The 26,971-nt window shown below is 43.9% G+C and overlaps 1 protein-coding gene across 1 annotated transcript in view; it reads right to left on the bottom strand.

Annotated features, from left to right (window-relative positions):
* LOC126173262 (uncharacterized) overlaps window positions 1–25,607 on the bottom strand; it is a 60,164-nt gene extending 34,557 nt beyond the window's left edge. Inside the window, exon 1 of the mRNA XM_049920943.1 lies at window positions 25,540–25,607. The gene's annotated coding sequence lies outside the window, so the exon portion shown is untranslated. The remainder of the gene's footprint in view (window positions 1–25,539) is intronic.
* Between the last annotated feature and the right edge of the window lie 1,364 nt (window positions 25,608–26,971).

Below are 26,971 nucleotides of genomic sequence, written 5' to 3'. Positions count from 1 at the left end.
TGATGAGATTCAGGTAGTGAAGGGAGACGCAAATTTAATAGTCATGGGTGACTGGAATTCAAGAGTAGGAAAAGGGAGAGAAGGAAACGTAGTAGGTGAATATTGATTGGGGCTAAGAAATGAAAGAGGAAGACGCCTGGTAGAATGTTGTGCAGAGCATAACTTAATCATGCCTAGCACTTGGTTCAAGAATCATGAAAGAAGGTTGTATACATGGAAGAAGCCTGGAGATACTGACAGGTTTCAGATAGATTATATAATGGTAAGACAGAGATTTAGTAACCAGGTTTTAAATTGTAAGACATTTCCAGGGGCAGATGTGGACTCTGACCACAATCTATTGGTTATGACCTGTAGATTAAAACTGAAGAAACTGCAAAAAGGTGGGAATTTAAGGATATGGGACCTGGATAAACTGAAAGAACCAGAGGTTGTACAGAGTTTGAAGGAGAGCATAAGGGAACAATTGACAGGAATGAGGGAAAGAGAGTAGAAGAGGAATGGGTAGCTTTGAGGGATGAAGTAGTGAAGGCAGCAGAGGATAAAGTAGGTAAAAAGACGAGGGCTGCTAGAAATCCTTGGGTAACAGAAGAAATATTGAATTTAATTGATGAAAGGAGAAAATATAAAAATGCAGTAAATGAAGCAGGTAAAAAGGAATACAAACGTCTCAAAAATGAGATCTACAGGAAGCGCAAAATGGCTAAGCAGCCATGGCTAGAGGACAAATGTAAGGATGTAGAGGCTTATCTCACTAGGGGTAAGATAGATATTGCCTACAGGAAAATTAAAGAGACCTTTGGAGAAAAGAGAGCCACTTGTATGAATATCAAGAGCTCAGATGAAAACCCAGTTCTAAGCAAAGAAGAGAAAGCAGAAAGGTGGAAGAAGTATATAGAGGGTCTATACAAGGGAGATGTACTTGAGGACAATATTATGGAAATGGAAGAGGATGTAGATGAAGATGAAATGGGAGATATGATACTGCGTGAAGAGTTTGACAGAGCACTGAAAGACCTGAGTCGAAACAAGGCCCCCGGAGTAGACAACATTCCATTAGAACTACTGACAGCCTTGGGAGAGCCAGTCCTGATAAAACTCTACCATCTGGTGAGCAAGATATATGAGACAGGCGAAATACCCTCAGACTTCAAGCAGAATATAATAATTCCAATCCCAAAGAAAGCAGGTGTTGACAGATGTGAAAATTACCGATCAGTTTAATAAGTCACAGCTGCAAAATACTAACGCGAATTCTTTACAGACGAATGGAAAAACTGATAGAAGCCGACACGGGGAAGATCAGTTTGGATTCCGTAGAAATGTTGGAACACGTGAGGCAATACTGACCCTACGACTTATCTTCGAAAACAGACTAAGGACAGGCAAACCTACGTTTCTAGCATTTGTAGACTTAGAGAAAGCTTTTGACAATGTTGATTGGAATACTCTCTTTCAAGTTCTAAAGGTGGCAGGGGTAAAATACAGGGAGCGAAAGGATATTTACAATTTCTACAGAAAGCAGATGGCAGTTATAGGAGTCGAGGGGTATGAAAGGGAAGCAGTGGTTGGGAAGGGAGTGAGACAGGGTTGTAGCCTATCCTCGATGTTATTCAATCTGTATATTGAGCAAGCAATAAAGGAAACAAAAGAAAATTTCAGAGCAGGTATTAAAATCGATGGAGAAGAAATAAAAACTTTGAGGTTCGGCGATGACATTGTAATTCTGTCAGAGACAGCAAAGGACTTGGAAGAGCAGTTGAACGGAATGGATAGTGTCTTGAAAAGAGGGTATAAGATGAACATCAACAAAAGCAAAACGAGGATAATGGAATGTAGTCGAATTAAGTCAGGTGATGCTGAGGGAATTAGATTAGGAAATGAGACACTTAAAGTAGTAAAGGAGTTTTGCTATTTGGGGAGCAAAATAACTGATGATGGTCGAAGTAGAGAGGATATAAAATGTAGACTGCCAATGGCAAGGAAAGAGTTTCTGAAGAAGAAAAATTTGTTAACATCGAGTATAGATTTAAATGTCAGGAAGTCGTTTCTGAAAGTATTTGTATGGAGTGTAGCCATGTATGGATGTGAAACGTGGACGATATATAGTTTAGGTAAGAAGAGAATAGAAGCTTTCGAAATGTGGTGCTACAGAAGAATGCTGAAGATTAGATGGGTAGATCACATAACTAATGAGGAGGTATTGAATAGAATTGGGGAGAAGCGGAGCTTGTGGCACAACATGACTAGAAGAAGGGATCGGTTGGTAGGACATGTTCTGAGACATCGAGGGATCACCAATTTGGTATTGGAGGGCAGCGTGGAGGGTAAAAATCGTAGAGGGAGACCAAGAGATGAATACACTAAGCAGATTCAGAAGTATGCAGGCTGCAGTAGGTACTGGGAGATGAAGAAGCTTGCACAGGATAGAGTAGCATGGAGAGGTGCATCAAACCAGTCTCAGGACTGAAGACCACAACAACAACAACAGCCAACGGTAGACACATTGCCCTCATGTAGTTGGTGCCTCGTCGCTATGTGTTGCTACTCAGACGCCATCTAGTCGTGGCTCTGAAATCATCATTCGTGCATTTGTTCAGAGAGCCTCTTCCTTGTTGACACTGTGATAGTTGGACTCTGTTTCTTGATGCATTATTCGTTATGAATCTTCATATTCTTGGACAGATACAACTTCAGTAAATCTTCTGCTTACTGTGTTAATCATTTCTGCCTCTGTCCAGCTATCCTACGACGACAGTTGCTGCTCCACTCTGTAGCCCACCTCTCCTTACTATTGTGTACGAAGTTGTACAACACGGGAAGCCGTGGGAGAGTTTGTTGGCTTTCTTCACGCCTGACTGGCGGTAACAAGTCTCAACGACAGAAGCGACCCTCCCGTAGTTTTTAAACTCGAGCCCTTTGACTGGCCCAGTAGAATCGAGTGGACAAGTTGTGGAACCTTTCTCTGTTCAGAAAGAACTAGGGACAATTGCCGTCCACACGTTTCCAGCCTCTCTGGTAGGTTCAGGGGTCCATGCACTTTAACAGGGGTCTGGGATGAACAACCGCCCCCCCCCCCCCCTCCCTCCCAATGCAGAACTGACTGCGCACAGCGTCCAGGGGGACACTGGTAAATTTTCGTGAGGTGTTCTGACCCGAGCAGCCAGTCAGTATATATGTTCTGATGGAACGTGGAGTTAGATATTAAGTCATGTAGAGATTCTATTTGATCACTTTCAACATTGCTGGTTTCAGCACCATCAGTAGTATAATGCGATTCGCTTCATCTTTTTTTTTTTTTTTTTTTTTTTGCTTCACTTATAATGTAAAATCATGAAGTTATGGTGTTGCATTGGCCTGTACTAAGTCCCGTGGTCGCGCTAGAAGTCGGCGAGGTGATTAATTTTGCACTAGTCCTGCCTCACGATCCTCAGATGCAACTAGGTGGGCGAAGCGTTAATTCCGTTTGTTCTAAATTCAGCACTGAGCGAGTCTTATGATTATTCGTACCATGGTGTTGACGTCGGCTATTTCAGCTTTGACTGTAACCTCCTTAGGTGGAGGGAACTCAAGTCCGCGCGTCTATCGAGTATCATTAGTCCTCGTATCAAATGAATATTCCAAAGCTCTTTCTAATTTGTTTTCCTGGGTTCTCTATGTGAGTAGGTGTCTGTAAATTCTTTCTAGAGGAATTTTCTGCGCTGAATGACCGTGCTAAATGATCAAAACCGCCTTATTTTGTAGGTAAGTAAGGCATTAACGTAAAGTAAGATTTTTTATGTTTTGCATAATTCTGTCCAATCTTGGTACCGAGCTTTGTAATAAATAGCAGTATTTATGAACGTAGGTTAACTGCCATTTAAGATTAGTCCACCTCCCTTTTCCTTCAGAGAGTTCTGGTATGATATTAGCAAACTGTCAAAGAAAACTCAAGCTGAGTGAAAGTATACAGCTTCTTCACTGCAAGGTCGTGCAGGATCTTAGCATGTCTATTGCATTTGTTTGTTGTCTTTCCTTTTGTCATATCAGTCAGAAATTGTTGGGCTTAGAGATTTTGCCTTAACAGGTCAGGATCCTGTACGATCCTTGCACATGATGTGGACTATTTATCCTCCCACGACGTGAGATACGGAAGTGAAACTTTGCCCAGTCTGCCAATTTATTTAGTTTTTCTCTCCTATTAACGTGACAACAAAACTTACAATTGAACAATTAGGCTTTCTTTATTATCAGTCGTAACTGAGGACAAAATTAAGAAGCCCCCTTTTCATGTAGCGAGTCTGCTTCTATCAGCAACGGGAAATGCAGAGCCGTACCTTACGTCAAATTAATATACCCCGTTTCAACATTTTGGATGTCATCAAGATTCTTACATTCCATGCCTGTTAAGAAAATAAAAAATTACTATGACATGATAACATCTTGCGTTGATTATATGACTTTCGTTTTAAAGTCGTTTGCATGTAAAAAGGAGCGATAATTAAGTGTTCAGTTTCACCTTAGTTTACACACGCAGTTAAAGAGACATGTGTCACAGACGTGGAAGGGAAATATAAATGTACGATCTGATTTACCTGAACTGATTTGGCCCACCTGATGAAGTCTACAGATCGATTACACACTGCTGCAAAACAACTCCTGTCCGAAAAATTGCACATTTTTGAGTTATTTACAGACTTTTTAACTGAAATATAAGTAAATGAACCTAGCTAGAGTTATGTGGATGTGCTGTGTCTGTTCTTTCGGAAATGGACGCAGCGCTGACGAAGGAGGAAGACACCCACAGTTACTTCCAGCAGCATGGAGTAACTGGCCGAACCTTGGAGCACATTCACACAATTTTCACGTCTGTCAGAGTTTCTAGCAGAGATCAGTCTGGTCACGGCCCTAGCTGGCCACACGTGTCGCCTGACCTGTCAGCGTGCGATTACTTTGTGTGGGCAGCGTCCAAGTCTAAGGTGTATCGCAACAACCCTCATAGTCTTCAAGAGCTGCAACAGAACATTTCGGATGATATTGCAGCAATTCCAACAGTCCAGCTTCGACCCACCTTCAGAAACTTTCTGACCAGGGCCTAAAAGTGCCAAGAGATGAATCGTGATCACTGTCAGTATATTCTGTAGTCAGTTTAGTACTGTATATCCTTTCCTCTGCTGTGTATCTTTATACCATGGACTTCTGTTCTCTGGGCCACTTTTATTTACCACATCCTATATATAGTGTATATTGAAGGTGGAAAGGGGAGGAAGGAAAGCAAAGGGAAGGGATTATAGATGTTAACTGCATCGGAACATTTTGCGGAATAGCGGTGACGAGTGAAAATAATGTATCAAAGCCCATACTGTAGGGGCAGAACCAATTTTTAAGATGAAATAACTGTACTCAAGAGAAACACTAAGAAGTTATTTCCGCTGAAATACAAGAAAAATCGTTCATTGCTGATTATAGTTCTTCTCGTATTGCTGCTGTGTTAGTTAGTGATTCTACTACCACATCATTAGTATGCGAAGTGGGGCCTTTATGGTTTTGCGATGCACCAAAACTACACGAGGCGAAGCTGGGAGGTTTCCTCCCAAAATTCCGATCCGTTTGTTTTTCTCGTTCTTATTGTGGTGTCTGTAGATTATTCAGTTATGAAAGACGCACGAACCTAATTCTCAGTAGCCTTAAATTTTCTGTGTCACATACCACAGTGACGGGTAATTAATTTTTTTCCTTGTAATCGTAATTACCATTAGTATCAACATACTGATTAAATATTCCTATAAGACGGTGCATGATCGTCCAGCTGTCTCAAACATGTTGAAGTGAAAAAATCAAGCTAATGAACAGTTCTGAAGAAATAATGGAGCACAAATACGCCACTCAAGCGATTTACGCAACTATTCGTATCACTCATTTTGTATATTGTCTAGAATGTCGTATTTTTGAGGAGGTATTGCTTGTCTGTATTACAGGCAGGAAATAAATGATACGCAAGTTGCAGGAAAGGCAAGCGGAAGCAAAACAAGCTCTCTCGTGACTTCAATTAAGGCTCATTACACAGTTCTTGTGTCCTCGTAACTGAGTCCTTCAAGAGACTGGCCCACGGGAGCAGTGTACAAGAGATCTCCATGCACGCCTCAGACAAGGCTGCCGGACACACACAAACACACTCTCTCTCTCTCTCTCTCACACAGACATGAATGATCTTTGCTTGCTTAAGTACGTGTGTGCGTATTGTGACTGCAGCATTACAAGCGAAACAGCACGTGCCTAGTATCATATCATGTAATTTTACGAAACAATTCGTCCCCTTATCGCGCCCAACAACTTATCAGGGCGATAAATGATGCTGTGTATTTAACGACCTGCCTGTTGGCAGTATGTTTTGAGAAAAAAGTTGAGTAAGAGGTCTCTGCGACTCCCCCATTTTGTGCTATCATCTCCATTTTTTGTTAGTTTCGATGTCTTGATACTCCTAATAGCTCTTCGACTACTTGATTTCCCTTCCCAGAATTTTTCCTTCAAATATGTCTGTCAAAAACTTTTGAGTTTCAATAAACACGCCAAAAAGTTTATTTGCTTTTTTTAGCAGTTGCTACGACCATTCTTTGCACATTGACCTCTTTGGACATCTTCACTGGCTTTTTTTTCTGTCTCGCTAGTCCTCGTTATTTTTCTCCAAAGCCACATTTCCAATGCTTCCAAGTGCTTTCTACTTTCAACAGTGTTCACCTTTCACAGGCACATGGAAGCAAGCTACAGATAAAGGTCATTTCTGCAGGAAACGACTGTTCAGTAGCAACACAGAAAGCGCATTTAGCTATTGCATTTATTCTTCTGGCTTCCACGCTGCATCTGCTGTCTTCTTTAACTAAGCTGTCTAAATAACTTCATCTTTCTTTGCTGCTTCCAGTTTTCTAGTGCATCATCACCTTCTCCTCCTGTTGTCTTTTACTTTCCTGTGTTCATGTTGTTCCAGATGTCTTATTTTTTTTACTGTCCTGAAAAAGTTCTAAATTTAGTATTTCATTCTTTAAAAAGTTTTCTTCTATTATTTCCGATTTTTTGATATTATTTCTTTTCTTAACCCATCCTATTTTTGATTTCTTTTTCCAGACACACAAGAATATTTATTTCGGTAACCTGTTGTCTTTTGTTCCTATTATTTCTTATATTTCATTGGTAGATCTCGTCATTACTTTCATTTTCTAACCAATTGTAGTTTTTATTGCAGAAGTTAGTTTTCTAATGTCAGTATTTAAAGTATTTAATGTGTCTGGCCAGCTTATATTTCACTGCTAAGCACTCACATATAAAATTCTGGTCTTACGACTGTGGTATAGTGTTTTAGTTTCGTATTTCTAGAGACGCATTTCTTGTAGCTAGTGGATTATCTTAGTTAAACAATACGCTGTTTCCATATCACTGACTGTCACATCTCTTGCAATTGTTTCTAGTTCAGTTTATTTACTTGTTATACGCTGGACAGAAATTCAATGAAGTACTTTGTAGTAGACCATGTATGGGCATGAACTAATATCAGAAAGAGACTACGGCATCATATTTTGTAGGTGACAACATGTGGGCTACGTAGAAAAGGTGTGGCTAAAACAAATGAGACAACTTTTCTTGTGCTGTGCCCTTTATTTTCCTTACATATGGAAATTTTCTCGGTTGCCTGATAAACACACCGCCGGCCGGAGTGGCCGTGCGGTTCTGGGCGCTACAGTCTGGAGCCGAGCGACCGCTACGGTCGCAGGTTCGAATCCTGCTTCGGGCATGGATGTGTGTGATGTCCTTAGGTTAGTTAGGTTTAATTAGTTCTAAGTTCTAGGCGACTGACGACCTCAGACGTTAAGTCGCATAGTGCTCAGAGCCATTTGATAAACACACCAACGGCTTTGGAATGAACAATTAGAGGCAGTGAGATGCTATCCGTACATAAACTTATGTTATCCCCTGAGTAACTTCCCGGAAGCTAAAAGGAAGCGTTGTGTGCACGAAGTGGGGGTCTTATACTGCTGACCGGATGGAACGTCGTCTGAGGCCACGTGAGCGTTGTCTGCTGTGAGCAGCTGCATTTGGAGCTGCCGATGCCCCACTTTAGTGTACACGTTACTTGGCAAACTTTGCGAAGTTACCGAGCAGCCGTTGGAACGGTAACTAATAGTCTTATGACAAAGCCATAACGACTGCGTGTCAGACGAAATTCAAGTCAGGACGATGAACTCAAACAATCGGTTGGTTCAAAATGGTTCAAATGGCTCTGAGCACTATGGAACTTAACATCTATGGTCATAAGTCCCCTAGAACTTAGAACTACTTAAATCTAACCAACCTACGTAGAGCACACAACACCCAGTCATCACGAGGCAGAGAAAATCCCTGACCCCGCCGGCAATCGAACCCGGGAACCCGGGCGTGGGAAGTGAGAACGCTACCGCACGACCACGAGCTGCGGACAATCGGCAGCTTCTTTAAATTGTTCATTTATTAGATAATTGATTCGCGTCGTTGGGCAATGAATCCACCAGCTTCAGTGCAGATGCACAGTTACGTTCGGCCACATATGGGAATCTCAAAGAAGCGAGCGTGGAGGACATGGACGGGGACGGCGGGTAGGTGGCGCTGGGTGGGCAAGTCGCCCGGAGGCCAGTCGGGATAGTCCGCGCAGGTGTGATAAACACTTTCTCTGGATGGGGCAATGGTTAACGCAACTTTTTGTAAAAGAAATTTCCACAATTTAACTGTTAACTGTTCATTTACTTTGCACAATTGTGGTTTCGGCTTAGTAGCCATTCTCAAGTGCACATTGAAATGTTGAAATACGTCTAACTGGTCTGTGACGATGACATACGTAGGTTGGAACTTAAATAGTGGCAACACTGCTGTGGAGACACTACGCAATGGAATCTACTATTGTCTCTGATAGCACACGTTCTTGACATACCTACCTTACCTCCGAGCAAATGGACTCGCCCGTCCCACGTCACAGGCGAGCGCACAGTCGAGGAACACACAGTCACTTGTGAGCGAGCGGTCTAACGTAACGGTGTCACTATGTTTTCGAAACAGGAACAACGGAACTGGATCAAGACTGAATGTGCCAGAGGTCGTACAGCACGAAAGTGTCATCAAGGTCTTCAAGAGGTGTGCGGGGAATCGGCATTCCCTTACATAACCTTCAACGAGGGTCGGAAATCTGCGGCAGACATGCGTCTGGCAGGTCGTCCTAGAGTCTCTGAAGAAGAAGTGCATGCTGTTGCTGCGTCAGTGGTCAGTGATCGCCCACGAAACCGGATAAGCTCATACGACTGTGCTTCGCATCTTGAAGGGACGCCTGGATGGGTTCCGCATGGCTTGACAAAAATGCAGAAATGGATGCGTTACGACGCTGCTCCGACAGACTTGGAGCGCTATCAGCGCGAAGGCCTTATCGTAACACTGGATGAGACCTGGACCACATCGTACGAGCCAAAACTGAAACGCCAATCCAAGGAATGGCGTCATTATGGGTCGCCGCGAAAGTCGGAAGTGCGCCAGAGCCCCACTATGGTGAAAGTTATGGTGGTTCTCGTGTACGACTGTGATAGTGTTATCCTAACGCATTACGTCCATCCACGACAGACCGTCAGTATTACTGTTCGTAATCTGCCCCCGTTAGCCGAGTGGTCAGCGCGACAGAATGTCAATCCTAAGGGCCCGGGTTCGATTCCCGGCTGGGTGTTGTGTTGTCTTAATCATCATCATTTCATCCCCATCAACACGCAAGTCGCCGAAGTAGCGTCAGATCGAAAGACTTGCACCCGGCGAACGGTCTACCTGGCTGGAGGCCCTAGTAACATGACATTTATTTTATTACTGTTCGTTTCTGGAGCATCATCTGCGAACGGCTTTGCGAAAGAAGCGGCGACACTTTCTGCGCATACAGCGCCAGCTGTGGCTGCTCTGGCTCTCGGTCGATGGGACTGGGAAGTGCTGTACCATCCACCATAGTCCCCGGACTTAAGTCCTTGTGACTTTGATTCGATTCCGAAGATGAAGGAACCACTTCTTGGCATTCGCTTCAGAACTGTTTCAGTTTCGACGGCAGTAGACCGCTCCATTAGCACCATCAACAGAACACGCTCTGCTAACAGTGTGCTATGCCTTCCCCATTGCTGGCAACGGGTTCTACACAACGCTGGTGACTACTTTGAATGACAGCAACCAAACATGTAACTCTTTTGTATCGGTTTGAATAAAAAGTTGCCACTACTTAAGTTTTAACCCTTGTACTTTAACATTTGAATATGCACTTGAGAATGGCTGGCTACTAAGCCGAAATCATGGATGTAAAAAGTAAATGAACAATTAACAGTCAAGTGAAGAAAATTTCTTTCAAAAAATTCTACATGACTGTAGGCCCCAACGAAGGAAAGATCGCTAACGGAACTGCCTGGTAAACAGGCGATCCTGGGTTCTAATCCCTGTTCGGCAAACATTTTCACTCGTTAGCGCTGATTTTGCATACAGTCCCAGATGTAACTGACATCAATAGTTGCTTTCCTTCGTTGTCTTTTCTCTCTCCTCCCCCTTCAATTTACTTAATACATTCATTTACTGTTCATTATGGATAATTCTTTCACAGTCGTCTCTGGCGCTCAGTTAAATAAGTTATGCAACTAAATTTTGATTAGTGAATCATTCTGTTTTCTGCGACGGTACTGAATTACATTAATTAAAATAAAATAAGTAGTCATTAGTAATACCAGTTGCCTGAAAACATTTTGTAAGTCTTACGGAACACAACAAAGTAAAATTCATTTAGAATTAAGGCCTGTTCTGTCGTTCTTGCTACAGTTTGATTGAAGCACTACAGGAAAGTTTATCTCATTCAAGATTGTAACTTTTACTTCCGATATAAGAGGTACGTGAGTGGCTGTGTATTGTCATTCGGATTTTAAGATAATTATGCGCCAGGGAGCCATTATGTAGATCTACTTTACGAGGTACACCACAGAGATTCATTCAGTGCGTTTTTTTTTCAGGAATGAATGGTTCGCTTTAAAAAAGAAACAAAGTTGATGTATTTGTGTCCGTAGGTGAAAACAGATCAAAAATATCCTAAAAGTGTCAAAAACGTATTTTAAATGAAAGTGCCCCACCCCTTATGACAACATTTCGCGGCCTCTTGTAGTAATATTCTGAAAATATGCCCCATAATATTCCCCACTCTATATTGAAAATATACGTATTCCCCACTCTTTTGACTACAAAACGGCATTTTTAACATAACCTCCGTTCAATATGACCCTCTTACGCCATCTTTTTGGGAGGGCCTGTATGCTCGAGTGGTACCACTGTAGTGGTCGACGTCGGAGCCAACGTCTTGCTGCAGCAGGTACTTCTACCCTTCCTACTACCTCAAGCGGAGTGCAGCCTTCATTGGGACAAAAAATGGAAATCCAAATGTGCGCCATCCAGGCTATAGTGTGGGTGAGAAAGAGCAGTCGGATGAAGTTTGGTGAGCTGCCCTCGGGAGCGCAGACTTGTGTGAAGCGTCATGGAGAAGTTTGTTTGCAGTTCTGTGGCGACGAATACGTTGCAGTCGTTTCTTCAATTTCCTGAGGGTAGCACAGCTGCGTGCGGCCTGCCAGCAAGCGGGAGATCGGACTGGCTTGCGCGACCTTGTTGAGATGATTACCTACCAAGGAAAATCGCCAAACAGGCATGTGTTTTAAGAAGTTATTTTATTTAGACAACGAGTTTCGGCATCTCAATAATGCTATCGTTAGGGCGCTACGTACAGACAATCAGTCATTTCGATGGTTGCACGCTGGAGCCATGAATATTTGCATTACGTGAATTCGCTAAATCCAGATATTGATGGCTCCAGTATGCAAGTATCGATTTATCTGATAGTCTATACATGGAATGCATAGAAGCCTAACGATGGCATTACTGAGATGCCGAAAATGGTTGTCTAAATGAAATAACTTCTCAAAGCATACGGCTGTTCGGCGATTTCCCATGCTAAATATTTGACTGATCGCTGTCCCGGTTCGCTGTCGCGGTTCCGCAGTGGATCATCAAAGATTGTTGAGATGATGACAGACGCCTCGCGCAACGACTCACCGTGCTTTTGTTCACTGCTAGGTCTCAGCAGACACTCTGCAACGTCCTATGAATATGTGAGTTGCTCTGATTTTCCTCCAAAAGAAACTCGATGACAAGTCCCTGCTTGGAACGCGCCTCCGTTACAGACGACATTTTGAAGCCCATGTATTGCACGTCATCTTTGGGAACTTCATGATATTATAGGGGCCGATGCGCATTTTTTTCTACCGAAATTCCATTTCTTACTGAACACCACTCGTATCTGCAGACTGCTGCCACATTCACTGCTGGTTACTAAAATTGCTACATTAGGAACAATAGCAAATAACGAAATTTTCTTGTTGTATGTATACATGACAGCAGCAAAGACCACATTGCTGATTTTCAGTTGGGTTGCGCGTGTGCAGGGAGTAAAACTTCGAACACAGAGCTGAAACCTCTCTCAGAAACAATGCTTCTAACCTGTCTGGACGCCAAGACGGACTGCAGTGTGATAAGAAATATTGCTACACCATTTGAAACACGTATGTATTCAGTAGCAGCGATGGCGAGGCATGACAGAATCTCTGACCAGAGAGTTATTTATCGTTGCTAGTCTGCGCTTGACCGCGCGAGAGTTCAGTTCAGTTACGAGTTTGCAGTCGCGAGAGCACCATGACTAGTTGGTCTCAGTGGGTGAGAAATTTGGAGAATTTACTGGCAAGGGCAACACTCGAATATCGAGGTAGGTCAAGGCAGCACTGGTAACACGCGATCTTGTGCTATCTTATTGAAAGAAAAGGCCACGAACATTGGCACATCCACCTGCCTTAACACGTCGTTAATGTAACAGATGATGCTGAAATTACGAGTTATGTGAACCTGAGGTGACTGTATTGTTTACACAACGGCACCCCATATCTTCACCGCTGATGATGGATCTGTATGACGAATGCAATCTGGCAAGGCTCGTTCTCGCTGAACCGTCCACACAAACATAAATCCAACGCATTGCTGCACCAGGATGGGAACTCGCCTGTAAAGATGACGTGGTGACAGCCTCGTGTCCAATTTTGTCGCTGGAAATGGCGCTGTCGAGTTGGCCCTCCCTCTGTTGCCGCCTCGTGAAGCCACATCAACGAACATTTCGTTGACAGATAGTGATTGTGCAATCGCTGTCGTAGGGTCGGTGTGGATACTTGTCTTGCTACGAACAAGCTCATGTCCTGACACAGAATGTAACATCATTGTTCGTGATGGCCCAGTGAGCATGACATCTGTCCTCATGGGCTACAGCCAGTTAGGTTCGTTGATATCCTGTCGTTTAGTATGACCCTCCTGTACCCGTCGATTCCATAACTGCATGGCAGTCGTGGCACTCCGATCAAAGCGATAAACCACAATTATGCCCCTGTCGAATTTCTATTACACGTGGCATTACACGATCTTCTCACAATCAACATTCAAATGGAATCCTAAATGAGAATTCCGCTGTGTAATCTATTCTTGTATTACAGATCGCAGACGTGGTTACTTCTATCCATTTCTTGCGGTTGCACTAAAATACTAATCATTTAAATATCCAAAAATGTGTCACAGGTATCACCAATTTGACGTTTGTTGCACTCCGTTTTTAGGGTGATACAATTTTAATGCCCTCCAGAGTAAATCTACATTAGTCTGCTTACAGTATTCAATCATTGATCTTTCTCTACAACTTTACGCTTTGCAATTCTCTATTCCAAAATTAGTTCTTCCTTGGTGTCTTAAAATGTCTGCGAACAACTACAATAGACGCTTAAAACATGTCTTGCGATTTTCTCGGAACTGCCAGAGTAGAGCACCTTACTACAAACGTCAAAAAAACTTTTACATCACCCCGGTTCCCAGAACTCCTGAAGATAGACGTTGACTGTGGATGTTGTATCACAGACACAGTGCCTTTGACTGTTCAGAGATATCGCTAAACCCATGCATGAGCAGCGTCCATTAGGCAGTGGGGGTCCGACAGCCGATCAGTTCCAGTCATTCCACCAGGAAGGAGGTACACAGCTCGGGTTGTCTGTAGTAGAACCATGCCTAGATGGTCAATATCGGGGTTCTATCACGTCCGCATTGTTACTTCGTGCCAGGAAGGGCTCTCGGAATGTTGTTAGGACATGGAGGAGACACATACTGACAGGAACTGTCGATCGCATGCCTCGCTCAGGCCCGCCAAGGGCTACTACTGCAGTGGACGACCGCTAGCTACGGATCCTGGCTCAGAGGAATCCTGACAGCAACGCCACCATGTTGAATAATGCTTTTCGTGCAGCCACAGGACGTCATGTTACGACTCAGACTGTGCGCAATAGGCTGCATGATGTGCAACTTCACTCCCGACGTCCATGGCGAGGTCCGTCTTTGCAACCACGACACCATGCAACGCTGTTCAGATGGGCCCAACAACATGCCTAATGGACCGCTCACGATTGGCATCACCTTCTCTTCACCGGTGTGTGTCGCAGTGTCGCATATATCTACTATCAGACAATCGTCGGAGACGTGTTTCTAGTCAACCCGGTCAGGCTGAACGCCTTAGACACTCTGTCCAGCGAGTGCAACAAGGTGGAGGTTCCCTGATGTTTTGTGGTGGCATTATGTGGGGCCGACGTATGCCGCTGGTGGTCATAGAAGACGCCGTAACGGCTGTACGATACGTGGATGCCATCCTCTGACCAATAGTGCAACCATATAGGCAGCATACTGACGAGGCATTCGTCTTCATGGACGATGATTCGCGCCCCGCGCATCTTGTGAATGGCTTCCTTCAGGATAACGACATCGCTCGACTAGAGTGGCCAGCATGTTCTCCAGACGTGAATCCTATCGGACATGCCTGGGACAGATTGAAAAGTTCTGTTTATGGAAGACGTGACCCACGAAACACTCTGTGGGATCTACACCGAATCACCGTTGAGGAGTGGGACAATCTGGACCAACAGTGCCTTGATGAACTTGTGGATAGTATGCCACGGCAAATACAGGCATGTGTCAATGCAAAGAGGACGTTCTACTGGGTATTAGAGATACCGGTGTGTACAGAAGTCCGGACCAATTCCTCTGAAGATTTCGCTGTATGGTGATACAACTTGCAATGAGGACACGTTTGCAGGTTCTCTAGACATAAGGAACACCTTAGTTGACTTTGTAAATTATAAGGTTGGTTTGAAATCTGTTACATCACCAACATCGGTATCAGTTTCCTCTATTTTTTTCGAGTTTTCACGTAAAAGTATTCGCAGACGGAATAAGTTTCTAGTTACTCAATGAGTGACAATGATTTCTTAGTCAAGGGAAAATTGTGTGATCTGGGTGGTGGAAGCTATGCATGGAATGCACTGACACAAGCCCCGACTTGGCGGCCTGAATATATATATGTGTCCATACTGAGCCGCATTCTGCCTCCTGGACTTCAACGAAAAGCATTTGTATTCAGCGCGTTTAAACGATTACAGGGCAACATGCAACTCTTGTCCCTCAAGATGTGATTACCCTAGAAATAAACCGACTCCGATCAAGAAAACTGTCAACGAAATCACACCCACACCCACATGTATATATGCCACTACCTGTTGGCTGGATTTTTTTCGGGGCTGACGTCCCATGTCACCCATCCAAGTTCATCGATGATCCATTCTCTCAGTATTTAGTTGCAGAGGTCAGATAACACTCTGACCGAACACGCTGAGTTACTGTGCAAGCACCACTTGATCACCGTGAAATCTTAAAGCGTGACACATACGCACAGGCACATCAGTTATATAATAGACGAGTAAAATTTCTCTTGCGATTTTCGCGGAATTGCCAAAGAAGTGAACCATACTTCTTGCACATTGTGTTGCTTTGATGGCCTACTAAAGATATATAATGTTTGAAGCAAATCTGTGATCTGAACGTCGTGGCCTCCCCTTGTAAGATCAACCCCCGTCGAACGGTTGTCCATACAGAGCCGCATTCTGCACTTCAACGAAAAGCAGCTTTATTCCGCGCGTTTAAACGCTTACAGGGCAACATGCAACTCTTGTCCCTGAAGATATGATTACCCTAGAAAGAAACCGACTTCGATCAAGAAAACTGTCAACGAAATCAGCAATGGAACTGCACACTTCTCAGTTCGATGTAACACACTCACGAGACCGAGGTTGGACAGATAGGCTTGCCCTCCACATTGCCAGAACTTGCTCTGCATCAGAAAGAAACACCCTGCATTTGACCTGTCTCGCAGAACGTGGACAATGTTTAACAGAACACGCACCAGTCACGGCGTAAGAATGGACTCTCTTCAAAGACGGGATAAGGTTCCATCTTCAAACTGCAACTGTGGAGCCGCCAGGCAAACCGTTCGTCACATTGTTAGAGAATACACCATGAGGGCCTAATGCGGTACTTTCCATGCTGACGCCATTGATTATATCAAAAATTTATGTCTGTTTCTAAATTACATGTATTATTTGTGTGCGATACATTTAATATTGTGCTGCAAAGACCACACGATAAATAAATAACATAAATTCGTACTGATATTATTGATGGACGATATCGATGATGGATCTGTTACGAACGGAATGAAACTTAAGCACTGAATACTCGTTAGCCGGCCGGGTTGGCCGAGCGCTTCTAGGAGCAACAGTCTGGAACTGCGCGACAACTACGGTAGCAAGTTCGAATCCTGCCTCGGGCATGGATGTGTGTGATGTCCTTAGGTTAGTTAGGTTTAAGTAGTTCTAGGGGACTGGTGACCTCAGAAGTTAAGTCCCATAGTGCTCAGAGCCATTTGAACCCTTTGAATACCCGTTATTGTTGCATAATTCTGCAAAGTTTGAAAAATACAGGACTGGTGCTTCATGAGGGAACACTTGCCATTTTTGTCAGTGTGCTTCTCTTGCGAAGTTTTCATATTTCATGAATTTTATCTATAGTGGATGCTGTCGAACACCGTGACTGTTCCTTTATGGGGTGTAGAAAAAATGCGCTACCAGCCACAATAAAAGATTATGAAGTGTGAATCTGAAGTGACGTTGTCATTAAGAACTCCTCATGTCATCCAGCACAACACAAGATGGCATTCTTCAGATACACATTTTAATCGTATACATAAAATCCCACTCAGCCGCCCTGATGAACAAAAAGAAATAAACATTATAAAAGAAATTGCACGGAGAAATGGATACAAACCAGATGTGATTGATAAACTTAACAGCAAAATCAAAAGAAACAGTACACACCTACTAAATCAGACTCACAAGAATGAAAAAAAACCTGTGGCTATGTTCTTTGACCATAACCTACAAGATTCTGTATGAGCAACTTCTTTACATCTGCTACATCTAAGTTCTTTGACCACAGCCCGCATGTTTGTATGTAAACATAGCGTATTTCACGAGTGCACATCATAATTGTGTAATATGAAGCTATACTTGGTAAAACTGAAATATGAAAGTGAAAATGACAATAAGTGTGTAACTAAGTGGCAAAACTATCACCACAGCATAACTGTAATAATGGTGCGTTGTCTTTATGTAAGTTCAGATGTATTTTCGTCAAATGCTGCCTTACCACTTACAATTGTCCGACCTGTATCTGTGTGGTCACCAGCAAATAATTTTTTTTGTATTTATACAATGATCTCCAACAGTATAAACATGTACATGAATGTATAAACACCTGAAGGTAGGCGCAAGTCCGAAACCGGCCGTGTGACAAATAAATAACCGATAGATCTGTACCTACAGATTGGAAAATTGCGCAGGTCACACCAGTGTTTAAGAAGGGTAGCAGGAGTAATCCATCGAACTACAGACCTATATCATTGACCGCGGTTTGCAGTAGGGTTTTGGAGCATATACTGTATTCAAACATTATGGATAACCTCGAAGGGAACGATCTATTGATACGTAATCAGCATGGTTTCAGAAAACATCGTTCTTGTGCAACGCAGCTAGCTCTTTATTCGCACGAAGTAATGGCCGCTATAGACAGGGGATCTCAAGTTGATTCCGTATTTCTAGATTTCCGGAAAGCTTTTGACACCGTTCCTCACAAGCGACTTCTAATCAAGCTGCGGGCCTATGGGGTATCGTCTCAGTTGTGCGAGTGGATTCGTGATTTCCTGTCAGGAAGGTCGCAGTTCGTAGTAATAGACGGCAAATCATCGAGTAAAACTGAAGTGATATCAGGTGTTCCCCAGGGAAGCGTCCTGGGACCTCTGCTGTTCCTGATCTATATAAATGACCTGGGTGACAATCTGAGCAGTTCTCTTAGGTTGTTCGCAGATGATGCTGTAATTTACCGTCTAGTAAGGTCATCCGAAGACCAGTATCAGTTGCAAAGCGATTTAGAAAAGATTGCTGTATGGTGTGGCAGGTGGCAGTTGACGCTAAATAACGAAAAGTGTGAGGTGATCCACATGAGTTCCAAAAGAAATCCGTTGGAATTCGATTACTCGATAAATAGTACAATTCTCAAGGCTGCCAATTCAACTAAGTACCTGGGTGTAAAAATTACGAACAATTTCAGTTGGAAAGACCACATAGATAATATTCTGGGGAAGGCGACCCAAAGGGTGCGTTTCATTGGCAGGACACTTAGAAGATGCAACAAGTCCACTAAAGAGACAGCTTACACTACACTCGTTCGTCCCCTGTTAGAATATTGCTGCGCGGTGTGGGATCCTTACCAGGTGGGATTGACGGAGGACATCGAAAGGGTGCAAAAAAGGGCAGCTCGTTTTGTATTATCACGTAATAAGGAAGAGAGTGTGGCAGATATGATACGCGAGTTGGGATGGAAGTCATTAAAGCAAAGACGTTTTTCGTCGCGGCGAGATCTATTTACGAAATTTCAGTCACCAACTTTCTCTTCCGAATGCGAAAATATTTTGTTGAGCCCACCCTACATAGGTAGGAATGATCGTAAAAATAAAATAAGAGAAATCAGAGCTCGAACAGAAAGGTTTAGGTGTTCGTTTTTCCCACGCGCTGTTCGGGAGTGGAATGATAGGGAGATAGTATGATTGTGATTCGATGAACCCTCTGCCAAGCACTTAAATGTGAATTGCAGAGTAATCATGTAGGGTTAGATGTAGATGTTGTGACTGGTAGCGGATATGTTGTGATTGTAGAAAAGAAAAAAAATTCTGTACGAGAAGTGTTGTATAGCTAGAGAAGGCCGAAATGCACGCGTTAAACTCAAGCAGTCTGGCGTGAGGTCTGAAACAGGATACGTAATGAATGCTATAAAGAAAAGTACGTAGCTTCTGGAATACTTAACTTTAATCCACATTTGTAGAACATTGCTCTTGATGATACAGTAGTATTATAGCAATTGAATACGGCGCCTTGCTAGGTCGTAGCAACTGTAGCTGAAGGCTATGTTAACTATCGTCTCGGCAAATGAGAGCGTAATTCTCAGTGAAGCATGGCTAGCAACGGCGGCTGTACAACTGGGGCGAGGGCTAGTACGTCTCTCTAGACCTGCCTCGTGGTGGCGCTCGGTCTGCAATTACTGACAGTGGCGACACGCGGGTCCGTCGTATACTAGCGGACCGCAGCCGATTTAAAAGCTACCACCTAGCAAGTGTGGTGTCTGGCGGTGACACCACAAGAAGGATTAAAGCGAGCATCGTACAGCCAGCAAGCAGTGTAAGCAGCTCCAGCAGGGGAAGCTGCATCCGCGTTCTTCACCGGACCGCGGCTGCGGGCTGCCGCCACGTGTGAGACGCAGATGAGCGCGACCGTGGTCAGCCGGCGGCCTCGCGCCCAAGGCCGCCACGGCAGCGCCGCTCCGCGGCTCCCAGCGTCCGGTAGAGGTGCCGCAACGAAACCGCACACAGCGCGGCGCGGCGCGGCGCAGCGGTGGCCCGGCTAACAGCCTTGCGTGCACTCACCTGGTCTGAATAGCAGCAACAGCTCCTCATGTCTTACCGAGGAAACAGACTGATACAGCTGCCCCTACCGTGTCGTTTTATGCAAACCGCAATGTTATATCTCGTATCAAAAAAACTACGCGCGATATTTTCATATTCTCTGCTCTCTTTGCGCGAGCTATTAGTCCTACAGGAGAAATGAACAGGATATTTTTGTAGGGAATTTAACGTAGTTCAATTTTATACTGTCAAACATTTTCGCTGGAGGCTGTAGTTTTCCAGTTATACGACAAAAACGAACAAAAGTGACCTTAAATGCACGCCCCGCTCCCATACTTAGTTCCCACCGGTCAGGTTAACTAGTATAATGTTGATGGCTGTCGCCCCTGCCGCCGGCCGCTGTGGCCGAGCGGTTCTAGGCGCTTCAGTCCAGAACCGCGCTGCTGCTACGATCAGAGGTTCGAATCCTGCCTCGGGCATGGATGTGTGTAATGTACTTAGGTTAGGTTTAAGTAGTTCTAAGTCTAGGGGACTGATGACCTCAGATGTTAAGTCCCATAGTGCTCAGACCCATTTGAATCATTTTCTCACTTCTACCACTGTGGAAAAAATTACGGCTGCAGGAATTATGGAAGTACTGTACCTATAATGCTTACCTTTGGATCGAATTGTCAAGGTCGCTAGGTTCAGCGTTACCTTAACAAAAGTCGTTTTCTTTTATTACCCTCGTAGCCACATTTCAATTAATAATGTTAACGAAGTAGCTGGTGGCGTACAATTCCAGTCAACTCAGACCAGAAAAGGCCGAATATCGGGAACAGTTCGTGTAGTGGGAAATGTTGGTACATTGGTATGACGCAATGTCACGAACAACATACTAGAAATTCTGACTGTTGAGGGATGAATGTGGGGATTTAGGTGCGTTTAAAGGTCACTTTTGTATGTTTTTCTTGAATAACCTGAAAACTGTGGCCTCTAACGAAAACGCATCGCAGTGCAAAAGCTAACTACATTAAATTTCCCACGGGAAGGTCCTGTTCATTTCTCCTATACAACCAACAGTTTTCGCATAGCGAGTGAGGGAATACGAAAATCTCGAGCACGGCTTTTGGAGGCCAGATATAACATAGCGGGCTGCTTAAAACGACATCGGTAGGGATGGCTGAATCACTCTGTGTATTCGCACTACAAATAACGGCCGCTGGCGATCTCAGTACTTAAAATACTGCAAGGAAAGTGGCAGCATTTGGTATTTCACTGATTCCGAACCAGACGCGAGTAGCGAAGCTGCATCAGCAAAATACGTCAAAGAGAAGGAAGTAATATCAGGATGGTGACGTTAGCAAAGAATCTTATGCTCGGTCCACGCTGAGTTGGGGGGGGGGGGGTAGTAGAAACGACTGTGACCTCACTCCATAAATCGTTTTGGCACTCATCAGCCGTAGCCACGAGAAACTTAAACGATGATAGCCAGACGGTGACTTAAATCTTGTCGCTTCCGAATCCGAATAGAGTATCTTAACCCTAGATTCCTAAACCCTCGTAAAATTTTACGATCACATTTGACTATAAAACAAGAAATATTCTACTTGACTTGGTATGTAACATAACATTGGAGATCTAATAATGCATAATCTGTAAATTATGTCTTCCTTTGAATAAAACGGCTCAGCAGCAGTGTAACATATCCCCCCTTTGGAGTTCTAGCGTTCATGAGAGCGCCGCCTCGCTTATTATATGCAAATATACAATAACAATACGTAATATCTCAAGGTGTGGTTATTTTAAGTTAATAGTGAATGGGAATACAATGGATAATGCAGTTTGGTTTGGATTAGTATATGTGTCAGCAATGTATGCAAATATGCAGCCATCACCACTTCACGTTCGGACAGAAAGGATGTTCATTCTGATCCACCGTTTCGGGTAACACAATGAAGCAATTTAGAAAAACTCTCTAAAGTTACGAGTATCTCGAGAGACCTACTGTAGATATTATTTGTGGCAAGCTAATGTTGCGTAACTGACTGAGCATCACGTGATTTTTTTTTTTTACGTTTTCATAATTTTGACATAGTCTGCGGATCCACAGCAACTGATTAACAAAAACTAATAAAAAATAACGCAACTCACTTTTTATTTATACTTGAAGACGGATTTCAGTTAAATGACCATCCTCAGGACAATTTTTCATAAGATGGAAACGTAATGTTGGCTGCATTCATGAAGGAATACCTCACACTAAGTTTCGGCAATGTGTGCTTTACATAACTTCTTTACTTGATCAGTACTGCCAACGATACCTCTTCACCGTGGACAGTTTGCTCTAAAGACAGTTATTTAACTGAAAATCATTACAAAAGATACAAATAAATAGCGACTTGGACTGATTTATAATCAGTTTTTATTTACTTTTAATTTTGTACAGGATTTTGCTTAAATTCGGCGATATAGCAATTTGATACAATTAGATAAGGCAGGTGCAGTATCGCAAAAGCGCAGTGTGAGCTTTTCGATAGTAAATAGGGGGCATCAGCTACAAGTGAACTGTGCCGGGCTCTTTTAAAACATACAGCCGAAAGGTAAACAAATATTCTACCAATGGCGGAGGTACCGTACGTCTCTAGTCTAATACATTAGTCAATTACAATAATATGCCAATCATTAATCTAGATAAAGGTGGTGAGCACTTATAAAGTATCATTGCTATTTGTAAATGTTGTTGTTGTTTATGTGGCCGCCTTCCTTCCGCAAACTGTTTATATGCAGTTGCTCATGTTAGTTTATCCTGTGCAAGTTTCCGTTTGTGCACATCTACTGCAGCCCACATCGACTTGAACCCATTTGCTGTACTGAAGCCGCGTTCCTTCCCTTCAGTTTGTACCATCGAAATTTGCCTCAAATACTAAATTACCTCTTCCTTGAAGCTTCAGAATGTGTTCTATTATCCTATTACTTATTTTAACTAAGTTGTGTCATAAAGCTGTTTTCTCTTCGATTCGATTTAGTACCTCTTCATTAGTCGATGCAAAACACTAACACCCAGCGTTATTCTGTAATACCGCATTTCTAAATCTTCCATTCTCTTCTTGTTTACAGCGTTTACTGTCCATATTTTACTTCCATACAAGGCTACACTTCAGACAAATACTTCCAGAAACGAGATTCTAATAAGCCAATTTATATTCATTGTTAAGAAATAAGTCTCTTACTGAAATGATTTTATATCTAGGCGGACCTCAGCTTTTATCCTCTATAAAACGACGGTCGTCAGTTACTTTGCTGCCAAAATAGCAAACTTCGTCTACTATTTTTAGTGCCTAATATCTTAATTTGATGGTCTCAGCAGCGACTGATTAAATTCGGTTCCATTATCTTTGTATCTCTTTCGTGAAACTCGTCAAAAATTCAAATTTCAATGTTAAAGTCACGTTACCGCCACATAACGTTAAACATCAACGAAAACAAGTCGCAACACCAAGAAGGAGTTGTGCGACATAAACAAAAGTTAGTAGCCATGTTTCTACATCTGAAACATGATGACTATTCAAATTTCGCGCGAGTCGCATAAGAGTGGCGCTAGCTGCGCCACTATGAAAGATACAAATCAGGTTTGCTTTAAATAGATGATGTAACTGTCGTGAGCGTTAATAATCTTTGAGACTGGATGTGGTGAGTTGATCTCAGTCAAGACTGTAATTATCTTTGAGACTGAAAGTGGTGAGCTGATGTCGTCAAGGTTGCCTGTAAGTCGACAAAAACGCCATTTTCAAGGCCTCACTCACTTTGAACGAGGTCTTGTAGTAGTGGTAGGAGAAGCTGGGTGTTTCTCCTGCGATACTGCTGAAAGGTTTAGCAGGAACGTGGTTGCTGGCAGCGGTGGTCACGAGACGGTACAGTCCCAAGATGACTGCGTTTCGGACGGATTGTGGCATCTGCAGCATCAATTTGAGCAGCAGCAATGACACAACGAACTGTTACAAATCACTTACTTCAAGCACAGCTCCGACCCAGGCGCCCTGTAGCGTGCATTCTACTAACCTCAAACCACCGCCATTTGCTCTACAGTAGTGTCACGCGACAACTCATTGGAGGGCACGGTAGATGTCTATAGTGATTTCTGATGATAGCTGTTTCTGCCTTGGTGGCAGCGATGGCCGTTTGTTGGTTAGAAGGAGGCCAGTTGAGGGCTTGCAGGCAACCTGTCTGAATGCTGGAAACAGTTTGGTTTGTGGGGCGCTCAACTGCGCGGTCTTCAGCGCCCGTACAAACTCCCAATTGTTTCAGTCCAATTTTTTACACAACCCAATCTAGTCACTGTCAGGAATAATGATGATGAACAACATAAACATCCAGTCCCTAGGAAGAGAAAATCCCCAACCCGCCTGGGAATCGAACCCGGGGCCCCGTGATGCAGTGCTAGCAACGCTAGCCACTACACCACGAGCTGCAGACGCTAGAAACAGTGGACTTGTACCTGCAGCTATGATCTGTGGTGCGATTTCGTGCGACAGCAGAGCACTCTCGTGGTTATCCCTCTCACCCAGACTGCAAAGCTGTACGACAGTCTTGTGACTGGACCTGTCATGCTGCCATTCATGAACAGCAATTTCAGGGGGTGTTTTCCAACAAGATAACACTAGCCCACATACCGCTTTTCAAACCCAGCATGCTCTACAGAGCGGCGACATGTTGTATTGAGGTGCTCGATCGCCAGATCTATCTCTAATAGAGTACACATTGACGACAAGTCGAGCGTCATCCACAAGTAGCATTGGCCGTGCCTGTATTGACCGACCAAGTGCAACAGGCATGGAAATTCAGCCCAGAAACTGACATCCGACACTTGTAGAACACAATGCACTCAATATTCTAACGGTTACACAGGTTATTAACGTAGCAGCATTTCACATTTATGTGGCTTATCTCCCGTTTACATCAAACTGTGGTCTGGCAATGTTAATCACTTTAATACATTACCTAGTTAAATGTTTTCCTGAAATTTCATTTGTCTAAGGTAATTACTTTTTGGTTAATTTCTTCCTGAGTGTAGTTAGGCACTACAGATATATGAACTACAAATGGAAGTCTGTTAACCTAGTCGATGTTGGCAGTTGCAAAATTCTTTCATGCGAGATACAATGACTTGATTTTACGCCATCACTTTCACATTCCTTGGAACATGGCAATAACACTGCTAAAAATCAGAACATAAAATAGCGCGGCGTAAACATAAAAACACAAGTCTTATTCCGAATATTCGCACATCTTCTTAGTCTCAAAGTTATCAAACGTCCTGAACATCTTGTCACACCTGTCAGTTATAGTTTACTTAAAGGTTGTAATCCCACGCCCCAATGTAAACGCTCGCTGTGCGCGAAACACAGAGAAGAATGTAGTATAGGGTACGTCCTGTACACTGTTGGAGACGTGGGACACGATATTGGGACCGGCTGGGGGAGGCATTTGGCGGGCCTTGATAGGCTGCCCAGCGATTACATCAGAGCGACCCAATTCGCGCACAGGACTGGCTTCATCGAAATGCCAGCGGCGGGATGCGTGCCACTCACCTCGCCTCAGCTCAGCTGCAGCGCTGCCGCCGCCTCCACGAACACTGCTGGCCGCTGTGGCCTCGGCGCTTCCGTGGCCCCGCCTCCGATCACTGACGTAACGACCGCCGTCTGCCCTATCAGCAAGCTCGTTTGCGTTCCGCGCTCAACGGCAGTGTTGTTTGTGCGGAACTTCGCACTTCCGCTATCGCGCACGTTGCATAACTGATAAAAGCGGTGACTGGCAACGCCAAATGTCGACCAGCGAGTGTGTCAGATACTGTTTATCTGGGCTGCAATAATTCAACTTTGTAATTGCCTACCTGATCTACTGCGCAGGCGTAATACCGTATGGAAAGAGCCCGATAACAATCTTATTCATTGGACTTTTGAGCGAGGAAACCTTTCCAACCACAAGAGCTACCTTCGTGGGACCCTGACAGATTTGCGGAGCTGCTATATTACACAGCACCTTATGAAAAGTGCATCACGTCAAGAAACACGGCCTGCCGCTGTGGCCGTGCGGTTCTAGGCGCTTCAGTCTGGAACCGCGCGACCGCTACGGTCGCAGGTTCGAATTCCGCCTCGGGCGTGGATGTGATGTCCTCAGGTTAGTAAGGTTTAAAAAGTTCTAAGTTCTAGGCAACTGATGACCTCAGATGTTAAGTCCCATAGTGCTCAGAGCCATTTGAATGCATGGAAGTCAAATGACACTTCGGAGACCCACGCTAATCACATTTGACGTCGTCGTAATCTTTACCTACCACTTTACAAACACAGGTGCGTACAGGGTGCAGACTTCCATATATTACGGGTATCCTTATGGTCTTCAGTTATATTCATTCATTTATGTTTCGTAATTACACCTATTCATCTTCGAATAGATCTCCGCCTCATACATTTGTTGTCTATTGGGATGCTGTACAGGATCCATTACACCGGCGGAAAATGTTAGCACACCTGCAAAGACTATTTAGATTTCGGACCCATGATGCCATATGCCACCTGGGGTATAGCACATGTACTGCTAATAGTTTCTACGTCTTCCGTCAACAGATAGTATGCTGGAATAGCTACCAGAGCGCCATCTGTATCTACCCTTTAACAGAGAATCCTCACGGCCAGAAGGCTCACTGTGGTGCAAATGTGTGAAGCAAACAGTCGACCATCCAACGGAGACGAACTTGTGCTTCCTGCAGCCTACTGTGGTCTTCCGATTGGTGGGAAGGTCCTTTCGCAGAGTTGCCACACAAGTCGGACATGTTTCGCCAGTTGTGCAACAATGCTGGTATCGGTGATCATGTGAACGTACTCTCACCAGTCGACGTGGTTTGGACGCCGACGCAGCACGAACGCCCGCCAGGATGTCGTGTTGTAAGGGCAGCAGTGGCAGAGCGTACAGCCAACACAGCACAAATAAGAGTTGTTGCGAGCCCAGATGTGTCAGTAGGAA

Source organism: Schistocerca cancellata, chromosome 1 (assembly GCF_023864275.1).
Source record: "Schistocerca cancellata isolate TAMUIC-IGC-003103 chromosome 1, iqSchCanc2.1, whole genome shotgun sequence".
Lineage (NCBI taxonomy): Eukaryota > Metazoa > Arthropoda > Insecta > Orthoptera > Acrididae > Schistocerca > Schistocerca cancellata.
The sequence above is the reverse complement of the archived record's forward strand: the minus strand, read 5'-3'. Positions and strand labels throughout refer to the sequence as shown.